Consider the following 13,523-nt stretch of genomic DNA (forward strand, 5'->3'; position numbering starts at 1 on the left):
TTCATCATTTATTTAACTTTTTAAATCTCTGATTCCCATGACCATCCCTCACCTCCACCCCTTAGGCATCACTACTCATACATTTAATAAATATTTTTCATATATGTGTGTTAATAAAATGCCTAGTGCTGTTTTGAGTGTTGTGTTATGTATTAATATAAGTGGTATGGTGCTACAGAACTCTTTCTGTGACCTCCTTTTCCCACTGACCTCCATGTCTTTTAACCTATCTTGCTCCTAAATGCGGTCTTGTATTCCATCCATATTTATATTTCATCTATCAAATTGTTCTAGGGATGGACAACCAGGTCACCTCCAGCTCCATGCCTCAAAAACTGGGTTGCAAAGAATATCTTTGTATACCTTCTGCCTGAGGAACAGTTTCTCTGGGGGTGACACCAGGGCTGAGGTTACAATTTCTCAAGGTCTATGCATACTCAAGTTTGTATTCTGCTACCAGAGTGACTAGGTTAGTTTATATGCCACCAGCAGTCCATAAGTAACCTATGTGCCTACATCATCACCAGTACTTGGCAGTATTCAACCTTTTCTTTAAAAACCAATCTGATGGGGATAGAATGCTACCTACTTATTCAACTTTTATTTGGTTGATTAGGTTAGAAGGTTAAGCTTCTCTCCATGGGCAGAGTAGCCATTGTGAATTACCTAGTCATTTTTTTCTTAGTTTGTCACCCCCGTTGACTATCTTTAGTGACCTTCTGCAAACCAAAATGTGTAATTGATGTAAATACATTCCTTCTTGTTTTGCTGACCTTTGCTCTTTCCCACTAATCTCACTTGTCACTTTTAACTCCTCTCCATAATTTTTTCCCTAATTTTCCAAAACAACACAGCTCCATACCTGCACCTTTTTAGGCTTGCTTTCTGTCTGGCATGTCCTCTTCTCATGCACTCTGCCAGGCACATTCCTACCTAGCACAATCCTACAGATTCTTGTCTTTTAGTACAAGTTTGCACATCACCTTGTTTGCAGGTCTATTTAGCACTCATTGCATTGCATCATCTCTTGTAGTTGATCCTCGTGATCTCCCTCTTCTATAAGATTAAAAGCCCCTGGAAGGTAGGGTTTAAACTCTACTCACCTTACCATTCCTGGGGTGAGCAGCACAGTGACAAGCAGATAATCAATCGGTGCCTGTCAAACCAATTAAAAAGGTCTTTAAAAAATGTATACAGCCTGAAAAGTCTCCAGCCAGCATTCATATGTCCTATTGAAATATGCTAACAACTATAGAGAACTCCAATAGGAAGCCCAGCTAGAATTTTTCCCTTGGGAGCAGGCGAAGGCATAGCAGGAATTCATTCAGCAAATTCAGGGCTCCAGACTGCACTGGTATCTATAGGACAGAGAGATGTGAGAAGAGAAAGTGGGGAATGGGGAAGACACTAGATCTTTCCTCCAAGGGGTGAAGATGTCTGATCATCCCATTTCACAGTGGTGCCCCTTCTGTGTTCTCATTACCTATTGTTGCATAAAAACCACCACAAAATAGTGCTTAAAGCAATTTATTTTTTTCTCTCCCAGTTCTGGGGTTGGCTGGACTCAACAGGGCAGTTTTTGTGCAGCTGCTGGGTGGACCTGGGTGGGTGGACACACGTTGCAGTCAGGCTGGAATCATACTGAAAGCTTCTTGTGCTGTGCAGGCTTGACCAACTGGGGTCTGGAAAAGCTGGGGCCCCTGGAGCATCTCTTGAGGTGATCTCTCCTTGAAGTCTCTTCAGTATGGTGACCTAAGGATTACCAAACTTCTTACATGACATCTCAGTGCTCCAAAGGCATGTGTCTGAAGAGGTAGGGAAAAAGGGAAAGAGGGCCAGGATGAAGCCAGCTCACCTTTTGTGAACCAGCCTCAGAAGTTATGTGGTGTCACTTCACTACATTCTGTTCATCAAGGCAAAGGCATGCCCAGGTTCAACGGCAGGGAAAATACACCCAGCATGATGGTGATGAACAAAAAGAACCTGAAATATTACTGTGGCCATTTTTGAAAATGCAATCAGCCACAGCTTTTATCTGCCTAAACCAGAAACCAGGCTGAAGGTACACCAACATTCATCTCTCAGGGTATTGGTTGCCTTGTCTGTACGATAAACCAGTTGGGTCAGGAGAGTGTTTTTAAAATTTATTTATAATTACTTTGATCTAACAAATCTTTTTTCTGAAACTCAAAATATAAAGCATGTAACAATGAAGCTGTTACCTTAGATAAAGATGACACAAACTCCCATCATTTAGCTTCCTCTTTGTACACTAAGGCTCTATGCTCCCTTCCAGCTGGAACCTTCTCTGCTTTGACAATTGCATATCCTCAAGGTTGATCCCAAGTCAGGGGAAGGATTGAGCTTCTTCCCTGGCTCCCCAGCTTGTGCCTAAAGATCAAATTACCCTCCTTCTGCCACCACTCCATTACCCAGCCTGTGAGCTGACTGATTTAACCCAACAGAGATAGATTGGTGAAATCACCCTAGCAATAGGTGCTTGAGAATAATGGTACCCAGGAGGGACAGGTAAGCAAAAAGGGAACAAACCCAGGCAATTTTCAGACATCTACACTACCCATTACTTTGTTCACTTAAATAAACAGATAACCCCCAGGCAATCAGCAGCCAGAACCTCAGCAGCTACAGGAATGATTTCCTTTCACTAGATGCAAAGACTAATCAATGCCCCTTAATCGCACCGCCACGTGCTCAAACAGCATGCACACATCCCTAGACAGCTCTACACTCCTGGGCACCTACTCCCACACAGGGTGGGGCTGTGATCCCCATTTCCACCCTCTTGAAGTACTGAAGGGCAATAACAGATAAAGTCTACAAGCCCTATCCCACATGCCTGGGGTTCTCTGCTAGTAAAAGTAGTAGACTGTGTGCCTGAGATGGAGGGAAAAATGAAGGCTGAAAAGGCTCTTGGGAGTTAGCTCCTCATAGGGAGAATCTTCCATTACCATTGGCCAGCTGCCTGGAGCCAACAGGGAGATACATGACGAAGTATCAGGTCTTCTCAGGAGCAGCCCCTACACCAGTCTCTAGAGTTCACTCTGTGATCCCTGACTATGTGACTATGTCCAGAGACTATTGCTAGCCGGGCCCTGGACACAGGTCTCCTTTTCCCAGTGGATGGATACCAGTGGGACAGGAACTATGCTGGCCCTTGGGCTAGAATACCAGGGCACTTGACTCACTAAGAGTGGTCAGAAACTGCCTTCTCCCACTTTGGCTGTGATCCTAAATTCCTGCCTCACAGGCCCATCCTGAAGTTCATGTGGGGAAAATTTTAGGAGTCACACATCCCAAGATCCACTTCAACCTTGAAGTATGGGACATTGGTGTCATCCTTGATTATGAATTCAGTGAGCACCTCAGCATCAGTGTTAGTGTCCAACCCTGGGATGTCCAAGAATGCCCCACAGATAATTTTGTCTTATCTGCCACAACAAGAGAATATGATGTTCTGATCTAGTAAATCTCAAATTTCTGTCATCATCATATCACCAGCATGATTTGGCCATAACCCACATTTCATTTACTCTTTAAAAACGGACTCATTTTTGTAGAAAAATTAAAAGAATGTATTTATTTTTAAGGAAAGCTTTTTATCACTGCACACACTGGAAAACCAATATTGCATACCATAAATAGACTCTGACTACAAATATAAGCATAATGGGAGTTCATGGTGGATTAAACACAAATGTTTTACTCTGATCGTTGCTAAAACCCTAATGAAGTAATAGTTAAGGGATAAAAACAAAAAGGCATAAACCTACAGAATGAAAAAAGAACAGAAGAGGAGCAGTAGCAAATGACAGATGTCAACCAAGTTTTAGAGACTAGTGAGAAAACAAATTAAGAGTAATTGACATCTAGGTCTGAGAGAAAAGGAAGCAAGGAGATCAGCTGTTCTGAGCAGGAGTGCCTGGAAAGGCTGCTGGAAAGGTGGTAGCTCAGGTAAGGTACAGGCCAGTAGGATTAATGGGAAGCCCGAATTAGAATCTGTCACACCCCTAGGTTTCCTCCCCACCAGCACCCTACTAGGGAGCGGAGGTTGATAATGGAATCCACCATTAAAAGAACTTTATGATCCACATTCTAAAAGTTGAAAATGCAACTAACCACAAAAACAAATCCTTAGTGTTTTACTACCTAGATGGCACATTGTCCTCAGGCAATGGGCTTGCATGCACTAAAATGGCAAGGCCCAGGGGGAAACTGTGGGCACTGCAGCTTCTGCTATACTCAGATAAGAAAAGATATTACATCCATGAACTAGAAACACAAAGCTATAAAGGGAATACCAGGAGAACAAGAAAAAGGTCAAGAAGATGGAGGAGAGCAGATCAACACTAAGAAAATAAGTGAATTGTTTTAAGTCTGCCATTTAGATAGTAAACACTCCAGAGATACACAAAGAAGAGGATACAGAGGGGAGGAAATCAGCAAAGAAATAATACAAGAAAATTTCCCAGAAACTAGAGATTTTGTTTTTTTTATTACATGGGTCTGCTGAGTGCCCAACAGAATGAATGAATAATCAGTCACACCAATCAGAGCACCAGGAATGGAAAGAAGAGCCTAAAATCTCCCAGAGAGAAAGTAAGAAACAAAACAACAATAACAAAAAAACAGGTCACATATATAAGGAATTGAGAATGAGGGAAGCCATGGACTTTCCTCAGCAAATACTGGAAGCCAATGGAACACTACATTCCATAAAGAAAAATTGCTTCAGTGTTTGAATTTTATATATAGCCAAATTATCAATCCAGTAAAAGGGAATAATCAACACTTTTTTAAAGGTATGTAAGGTATCAAAAATTTGTACCCTTACTCAGGAACATATTAGAGGATGTGCTCCACCAAAACAAGGGAGTAAATCAAGAAAGATGAAGACACGAGATCCAGGGCACAGGGGCCCACACACAGAACAACAGCAAGGGAAGTCCAGCTGTGTTGTTGGCCTGGAGAGCAACGAGATCCGATAGGGCAGAAGGATAGGCGGCTCCAGGAGGGGTGTCTCCGAGAAAAAATGGAACTGACAGATTAACTGACAGGTGTGGCCAGGTGTAAAATTGGATTGAGGGCCTTTGTGCATAGCCACTGAAGAGGGGGAAGAGTCACTCAGAAATTCAAAGAAAGTCAAGCCAAAGAAGGCAAAGGCCAGGAAAGAATGACATCCTAAAACACCACCTAACTAAGCTCTGGATAATATTTGCTCATTTGTCATAATGAAAACACTAATTCTGGATTTAATAAAAAATACAACAAACCTGTGACAGAAAGTTGGAAGGAGGAGGAACAATATGCGAGTAAGAAGTTGTCTAAGAGACTACTCATTGTTCATATTTGGAAATAAATAATATCACCTGATATGTGAGAAAAATCAGGAGATAGCAGCATACACATGTCATTTCAAAGCACAGAGCAAAAACACCCAGAAGAAACAGCTGTAAGAATTGACAACAGTTGCTTCAGGGAATTCACATTTGGGGGTTGGGAGGGAGGGGTGAACCAAGGGGCCTGCTGTTCATTATAAGCCTTACACTATTCACCTATGTATTAGGTAACATTTATGTATCATTCTGATAGAACTTTTTAAATGAATCAAAAATGAATACAATGAAAGCAAAGCAATATGATTAAATTTTTGCTAGATATTATTGCCAGTTCAGAGTTCTGCACTGGAAACCTACTCTCCATTTTAAAACAGCAATTAGGAAAAATTAGAGAAATGGCAAAGACAAGCTAGCACTCAATAGAGACTTCTCCCAGGCACATAATCAGAAAGATAGAAAGATGTCAAATGCTGGCTCCCAAAATAGTACCAACACAGCCTGTTGCTTAGCTAAGGCTGAGTTTATTGTTACTACAGCAAGGGGGGATCACTATCTTGGAAGAGTTCTGGTGGAGTTTCAGAGTAAGGAAAGTTAGATCAGAATTTGCTGAGAATTGGAAATTTGGTGTCAGGAGGTCTCTTAATGCAGGGACTTGATTAGGATTGGGTAAGAAGCAGGAAACAACAGCTCAGGGTTGGTAGAAACAGGCAAGGATCTTGAGTAGGCAGATAAAGGAATCTCAGGGTGCAAACTGTCTGTTGATACTCTAGTGGAATTTGATGGGTCTTTCGGAAGATTTCTGTGTGAACAGTCAAACCATCTGCTTGAGCAGAGCAGTCTTGGAAAAGTAAAGTCAGGCTAATCAAGCTAGTGGAATAGCAAAATCACGTTTATGGGGACAGTGAGGTGTGGCTTTGTGCTCAGCATCCAGGCAGATCCTAGGGGAGGATAGTTTGGGCTCCTAAAGACAATGGAAAAGGAATAATTGACCAATATTAGTGAAGGCTACCTTTGTGAATTGTCTATGCCTAGGGTACCTTGGCCCACATTTTGTAATAAAACAAATATCATAGTAAACAGAGTGTTATTATCAGGAATGATAATTATACTTCTGATAATTATTCAAAACTTGGGGAACTGAACTTTAATGATCTTTTCTTCCCTAAATGATTAAGAAACTGAAAGAAAGAGAGAAAGAGGCCCAGCTTCTGGGCCAAGAAGGGCACAGTGGTGACCTCACCTATGTGGAAGGAGGCAGCCTGAGGCCAGGTCCCATCCCAACTCCCTCTGGCTGCAGATATGATGTCCAGGACACTTGTTCTGTGCCTATTTTAATTTTCCAGGGTTCTAGGTATTTGAGTATTTGAGCCATTTCATTTCAGTATGTGCCTGGAAAAAAAAAAAAAGGTACACACACACACATATATATATATATATGCAAAATTTTTTTTATCCACTAAAAGATTTTGAATAATACACAATGGAAGGCAATGGCCCACATTTGCCATCTGTAGTTAATATGTTCTAGGGTGCTTCCCTCTTACTTTAGGGCCCAGCACAGAGCATAGTAAGAGGGCCCACCAGAACAGGGTCCATGAAGACACCTGATTGGGGGTCTGAGTCCAGACAGCCATGGTTTCCCAAATGCTGCCTGCCCCCCCCACCACTGGTTGCATTCCTGCTTTTGAAGTTCCTCCCTCCTGGAGAGGGGGTGCTGAGTGATATTCTTTCCCCACATATAAATTTCACTTTCTGACTTAAACAGTACTGAGCCAGATTACTTATTTTCAGAACCAATCTGTGAGCAAACATCATCAACCTGTGTCAGTGAGACCAGCCTTTCTGGGCAGGTGCTGACAGCTGGCCTCCAAGGCCCCCCCACCTGCCACCAGGCAACTTCTCCCTTCCCCTTCCCGTATTTCCTGCATCTAGATAAAGGGATATGTCTGCAGGATTTTTGGACCAACTCTAAAAATTGGCAAGGCAGGGGACATTCTCAAGGAGAGCCTCAGCGGTCATTTCACAGCTGCCATCCCCTTGGCCTGCAAATGGCTTTTTCTCAAAGCAGCAGCACCACCAAGCACTTAGGTTTCCACGCAGCCCTGGGCTGAAGTTTCTATCAGATTCCAGCTGGAGAGGCCGGTGGGGGATGCTTTTACAGTTAAATCCACTCACAAAGGCCTTGGGGGTGGGGGTTGTCTACGGCAAGCCCTCTGATGCCATCAGCTATTGCCTAGAAAAGCGAAAAATAGGCAAAACCAAACCACCACCACCACCACTACCACTACCCAAAAAGGAAACAAAGTACCCCACCTTATTAAATTTTTTAAAGCTTCATTTAAAGGCAAAGTCAGGTTCGGCTTGAACGGCAGGCTGGGGGAGCAAGGATTGCCCCCAGCTCCTGCCACAGCCTCCCCAGCCGCACCCCTCCCCGCCCATTCCACAGCTAGACCCAGAGCAAGATGGGAGATTTGTGACCGCTGATGTGTGGCCCATCCGAATGAAGGGGGCTTTTCATTAACAAAGTAGCCGCGGTGTCATCTTCCCCTGAGTCGGAATCATTCACTATTAGCACAATGTGTTATTATTGTATTTTTAATTGAAATGTAAATTCTGGGAACACTCTGACCCAATTTACTCCCAGGGAAAAAAGGGCAAAATTCTCATTTTCAAGGCTCTAGAAATGCAAGTTAGTGTTATTAATGATTAAGCTCTTTTTCCTTTCCAGCTCTTGTGGGTTGGGGGCCGGAATGGAGACCTTCTTATCCAAGCACAACGGTAATGCTACCCCGTCCTCGGAGTGCATTTGATGGCGAGGTAGATCACTGGGTAGGAAGCTTGCATATTTCCCCCAGTTGGTCGTGGGGTTCACACCTGGGCCTGGAAATGGTCAGAGTGTATTGATGCCGGTTCAGGTTTTAAATGACAACGATGACTGATGTGTGATTAAATGATTGATTAGAAGAGGAGATTATTGTCCCGTCTATTTTTAAAGAAACTCTTTGTCAAAACAGAACCGAGTGGAAACAAGATGGTTCAGGGGCTGATCCAGGCTTTGCCCACAAACGTTGTACTCTCACACACCCCTGGCTGTTAATTCTAGAACCTACACTGAAATTCAAAGGACAATGAGTGTTCGCAGCACCAACTCTCCTTACATTAATTCTACCAACAAATACTTATCGAGTACCTACAAAATGCCAGGCCCCAGGAGTTGGGTGACAAAAGTGAATGTAAAAACTTCACTCTGCCTACTAAGTTTTAGTGACAGCTCCCAGGTCACCTTCTAAGAGAGGCCTCCCTACCACCCAGTCTAAGACACTCCTGTCTACTCAGTCTGTCCTTGGCCCTTTAAGTATGTTCCCCATAGGGCTGATTATTGCTGGGAATTATTTTCTGACTCACCCATTTATTTATTGCACATGTCTCTTTCCAGCCTGCTGCCACTATAATCTAAATTTCCTAAAGGCTCTGCCCTTGACTGCCACATTTTCCATTGTACTCCAAGAACAGAGGTGCCTGGCACCTACTAGTGATTAAAGAATATTTATTGTAAGAGGTTGCTTATGGTATAAGAAATACAAAAGTCCATCTGACCCAGAGACCTGCTGTATATCTTAACCAATGTCATTAATTCCACATGCCTACTATGTGCTGCAGAAATGAATAAACATGCCTCTGACTGGAGGGAGCTCAGAGTTAGTGCAAAAGACAAATAATAAATACAGTCCAATGTAATCACAGTGTAGACCGTGGTTCTCAGCCAGGGGTGATTTTGCATACCCCACCTCATCCAGGGGACATTGGGCAATGTCCTTTTGTTTGTCACAACTGGGGGGAGGCGTTACTATCTAGTGGGTCAAGGTAAGGGATACTACACATCCTATACGATGCACAAGGAATTCAGAATTCTCTGGCTCAAAATGTCAATGGTACCAAGGTTGAGAAACTGTTATAGACAAAGAATAGTATATAGAATTCATTATGGAGGCAAAGGTGGGGTGAAGGGGAGGCCCTTACCTAATGGTCTGGGCAAGCCTTGCAGAAGAGGCAGGCAGGGGCATAGCACAGGCATGCCCTTAACTCCTGGAGTCCCCTCTAAATGAAGCCAGAAGAGTTCTGCAAGGCCACTAACCCTCTCTCACTAGTCGGGTTAGATATACCAACTCTTCTGATAGGAGATCCCTAATGGAATCCATCATTTAGCAAAAGAAAGGTTGAGATCTGATAAGGGAATAGACTTATCAGTCTAGGTTGATGGGGAGTCTGGGGCATCTCCCTTCTCACTTTCCCCTGAAGTAAAGGAACAGTGTTGTCCCATGGTACCTAGATGGGTCACACTCACAAGCCAGCAAGGACCGACTCCAACATTCCCTCTCATTCCAGTCTCGCCTCTTTGCTGAAGCAGAGGTTGCTAGGGAAGAGCAGAGAGCCATTTCGCTTATGCTTTCCATGTTACTCTTAAACAAGTTATTTGTGGCTTCCTATAAGCAAAATGAAAATAAATACAGGTTTAGAGTTAATGATTGGCAAAATGAGCAGGACTCTGGGACTTAAGACCAGACAGGCAAAATGCCCCAGCCCACCACCAGTGAGCAGAACATTGTTGTCTGTTATTGGATGATCCCCAGGTTAAATCTTCGGTGGGGGGAGGGTTTCTTTTTAAAGAAACTTGGCATTTCATTACATCTACTTATAGAACATAGATCAAATGCTCAGGAATGTGGTAGGGCGGGAGAGTCAAGAATGATGTATGGAAGGTCGGGGTAGGGTGGGAGGGTAAAGCCATAAAAAGAGTCAGCTCCGCCGTGGGCTCCGCCTTCTCGGAGCCTGGGACTGTGATGTTGTGTGTTCATAAACCAGGAGTTGGGGCTGAGCTAAAAATGCATCTGCCTCCCAGAGCCCCAGCCTCCACATTGTCAAGGCCGGTCCTGTGAGCTCAGAACAGACATCTCAGGGTCCCTGGTGGCTCACCTGCCTGACCAGGTGTCCCCTTCCATGTGGGTCAAGCAAGGTCCCCATTTTGGTAGACAGAGAGGACAAAGCAGTGAGCCCCAGAGCTTTCTCTGGGGGCAGAATCCTCTCATTTATTTGTGAGTTGGCAAGAGATCCCAGCCCTGAGCTCGGCATGGAGGGAAGTAACAGAAAACGAATCGCCCGCTGCTGCCACCATCCAGAAGTCTGTAACCTAGTTGAGGCAAGGTGCATATATGTTCATTATATGGCAGCAATCACTAGGTGACCCCCAAAGAAGAGGTCATGCTGTAAGAGTTCAGGGAAGACAGAGCTCTGGGCTGGGCAGCTGTCAGAGAAGCTTCTTGGAGTTGGTGGTCCTCTGTTCTGCGGTCTCTTTAAGAGACTGACAGGATTCTCTGAACCCTGCTCTGAGGGTGGTTCTCTGAAAAATACAAAAGAACACATCATGCCCTAGGCTATGAGGACCTCTCAGTCCTTTGGGGAGGAGAAAGTCTTCAGGAGTCCAGACCCTTCTATCTAAGTACCTTCTAAACAGCATCACTGAAGGGCCCATAAGCACCTCAAATCCAACACCTCCCAGGAAGAACTCCCCATCCCCCAAGCCTGTGGCTTTTCCTATATTAACTGTCCCAGGGAATGACACCGTGGACTACTCAGTCACCGCAGCAGAAATTGGGAGGTCATCCTGGACCCCTCCATCTCCCTTATCCCCTTCTAAGTGCTGACTGCTAATTAGACCTCCTTAAGATCTCTTTGTTAATATTTCCATTTCCCATTACAGTGTTAGCTCAGGCTCCTGTCCTCTTTTGCCCAATTATTCTATTTTAATTTATCTCCAGCCTGCATTTCTTCATCTAAATCCCTCTTTGAAGGAGCTTTCTAAAATGCAAATCTGATCATAAAAGCAACTCGTGTTTAGTTAACACTTACTATATGCCTGGCTCCAGCATTAAGCATGTCATCAACCTTGTCTCCTGCAGGCCTTGCAGCTACCCTCTGAGATGGTATGACTTGACAAGGTCTTGGGGGCTTAGAGAGGTAAGACACACATTAGCCCCAAAATACACAGCTCCTAAATGAGAATGTTGAGCTGGACACAGGCACCCAATGCCTGAGGTCATACTCTTAGCTGCCAGCTATAAGATTCTTTTCACTAGCTTGCTTAAAATTCTTCTGTGGAGCCCAGAGCCTTCTAGATAGAAGTCAAACTTGTTTAACCTTCCAGTCTCATTTCCTAGTGCTCCCCACCCCCTCCATCTTCATCCACCTTCCCACCGTATCTTCCCACCATGAGCCAAACAATGTGAACTGCCAAAAGTAATCAACCATGCTTTCAAATAAATAGGTCATTCTTGAAGGCATTCCTTTATCCACTGGCTTTTGTCGCAATCTCTTCAAAGCTTAGTGCAAACACCACTTCCTCCATGAAGCCTTCCTCACATAGCCCAGGTTAAGGTGTGCCACAACAGCACCCCTAGTATCTGTCACAAGTCTCATGCTATACTGCAGTTGTCTATGCATTTGCAGAAAGTAGACTGTGGGTTTGCTGAGAACGGGAACTATGTCATTCAGTGTTGTCCTAGCTCAGTGGCTGGCATATGGTAGGTACTTGTAAATGATTATTGGATGAATATATGAAGCAGGTCTTCAAAATATTAATAGTTAGAATGTATGTTAAATTGAAAGTTCCAGATGCTCAGCTTCAGAGAGAAAGAGACAGAGACAGAGATAGACAAAGAAGGGGGAAATATATATGTTCCCACTATATTGCTGCACAATGAGGCATTCATCTGGAATCAGGCAATCTTAGAGACTCTATACCCTCAAGGCTGTAGTTGCAGTGTACAATAAAGGAGACTGTAGTTGCCATATTTTTAAGCCTGGCATCTTAGTCAAATATCCCAGGGCATATACCCATTACACACAATACTCAGTAGCACACATGATTTTATAATCATCATGGAGTGATGAATCACTCAGTATATGCATGCTAACAGCATGGGTTGGCATCCCAGCTCTGCCAAGGGCTTGCTGTGTGATCTCAGATGCATTCCTGACCCTCTCTGTACCTCAGTGTCCTCATCACAAAATAGGGAAGTGAAAATAGCATTCTTTTTTGGTTTCTGTGACTATAAAATTAAATAAAACGTGTAAAACAAAGACTCCAAAAATGGTAGCTAATATTATCATGACACATAGTGTATTGCAAATAGTGACAAATTTAACTAGAGAATTTTTCTTGGCCTAAGAATTTCCTGGCACCCTTGCTGATTAGCTGAGACCTCCCTAGAAATTATAAAGATAGGGTGGGAAGTCATGGAATCATTTGTACAAAAAGCTGCATCTGCTAAAAAATCCATAAACCAAGAGTTAAACCCAATCATCCACTAGTGAAGAAGAGCCATTTGGCATCTCATTTTCTTGCAGTGCAAGATCACCTGAGACCAGCCATCTTGGGGAGCAAGAAAGCCCAACATTCAGTTTCACGGGATTAAAAGACTATCAATAGCTTGTGACAAGCGCTTCCTGAGAAATGCATCCTGGTCAAATAGCAGCAATCATTAAATATATGAGGATCAGTCAATTTAATCTGTTCTTTTCATATGGATTGATTGGGTTAGCAAAGTAACTGAGCTAGGAGACAATTGACATTTCTGCATCCCTTTCAGACAAGCTGGGGAAAGGAGGGGGCAGGGCGACTTGCAAAGGGAATCCATCCTCTACCCCTCACTTCCTGCAGGGTCCACCTGTGCATTGATTTAAGAATATGGAGAGGTCACCCGGCCATGGTCTAGGGGAGGGTCAAGGGCACAAGCAGTTCCTCCTTGAGTCCTAATTCTCCATCTATCTCCTCTCCCTCCTCCCACAGGACCAACTTGCTGAAATCACAAATGACACCGATGAAGAGGCCACTGAGCCCTGACAGCCAGTGGCCCTGAAAAGCCCCCTCTAGCCAAGTACAGGAGCAAAGGAAACGAGAAATCAAGGTTAATTTGAAACAGACAGCAGAGCCCTGGGGGTCTGGGAAGCGGAAGCAGCTGGTCAGGCACAGCCCGAGTCCAGAGGTGTCTTCACACACCCAGGGCTGACCCTTCACCAGCAGGGTGGGAGTAGATAACTCCAGCCTCATTCCGCAGGGGGACAATGCTGATTCACCCAGCACAGTTCTGAGACGTGCCCTGTGCAATG

The 13,523-nt window shown here is 44.0% G+C and overlaps 1 long non-coding RNA gene across 1 annotated transcript in view; it reads right to left on the reverse strand.

The window, feature by feature from the left end:
- Positions 1–1,537: 1,537 nt before the first annotated feature.
- The window catches only part of LOC118910131 (uncharacterized), a 38,523-nt gene continuing 26,537 nt past the window's right edge, over positions 1,538–13,523 (reverse strand). Inside the window, exons 2-4 of the long non-coding RNA XR_008994102.1 lie at positions 9,703–9,841; positions 6,598–6,746; positions 1,538–1,805 (exon numbers count right to left, since the gene is read on the reverse strand). This is a non-coding gene — a long non-coding RNA (uncharacterized LOC118910131). The remainder of the gene's footprint in view (positions 1,806–6,597; positions 6,747–9,702; positions 9,842–13,523) is intronic.

Source organism: Manis pentadactyla, chromosome 15 (assembly GCF_030020395.1).
Source record: "Manis pentadactyla isolate mManPen7 chromosome 15, mManPen7.hap1, whole genome shotgun sequence".
NCBI lineage: Eukaryota > Metazoa > Chordata > Mammalia > Pholidota > Manidae > Manis > Manis pentadactyla.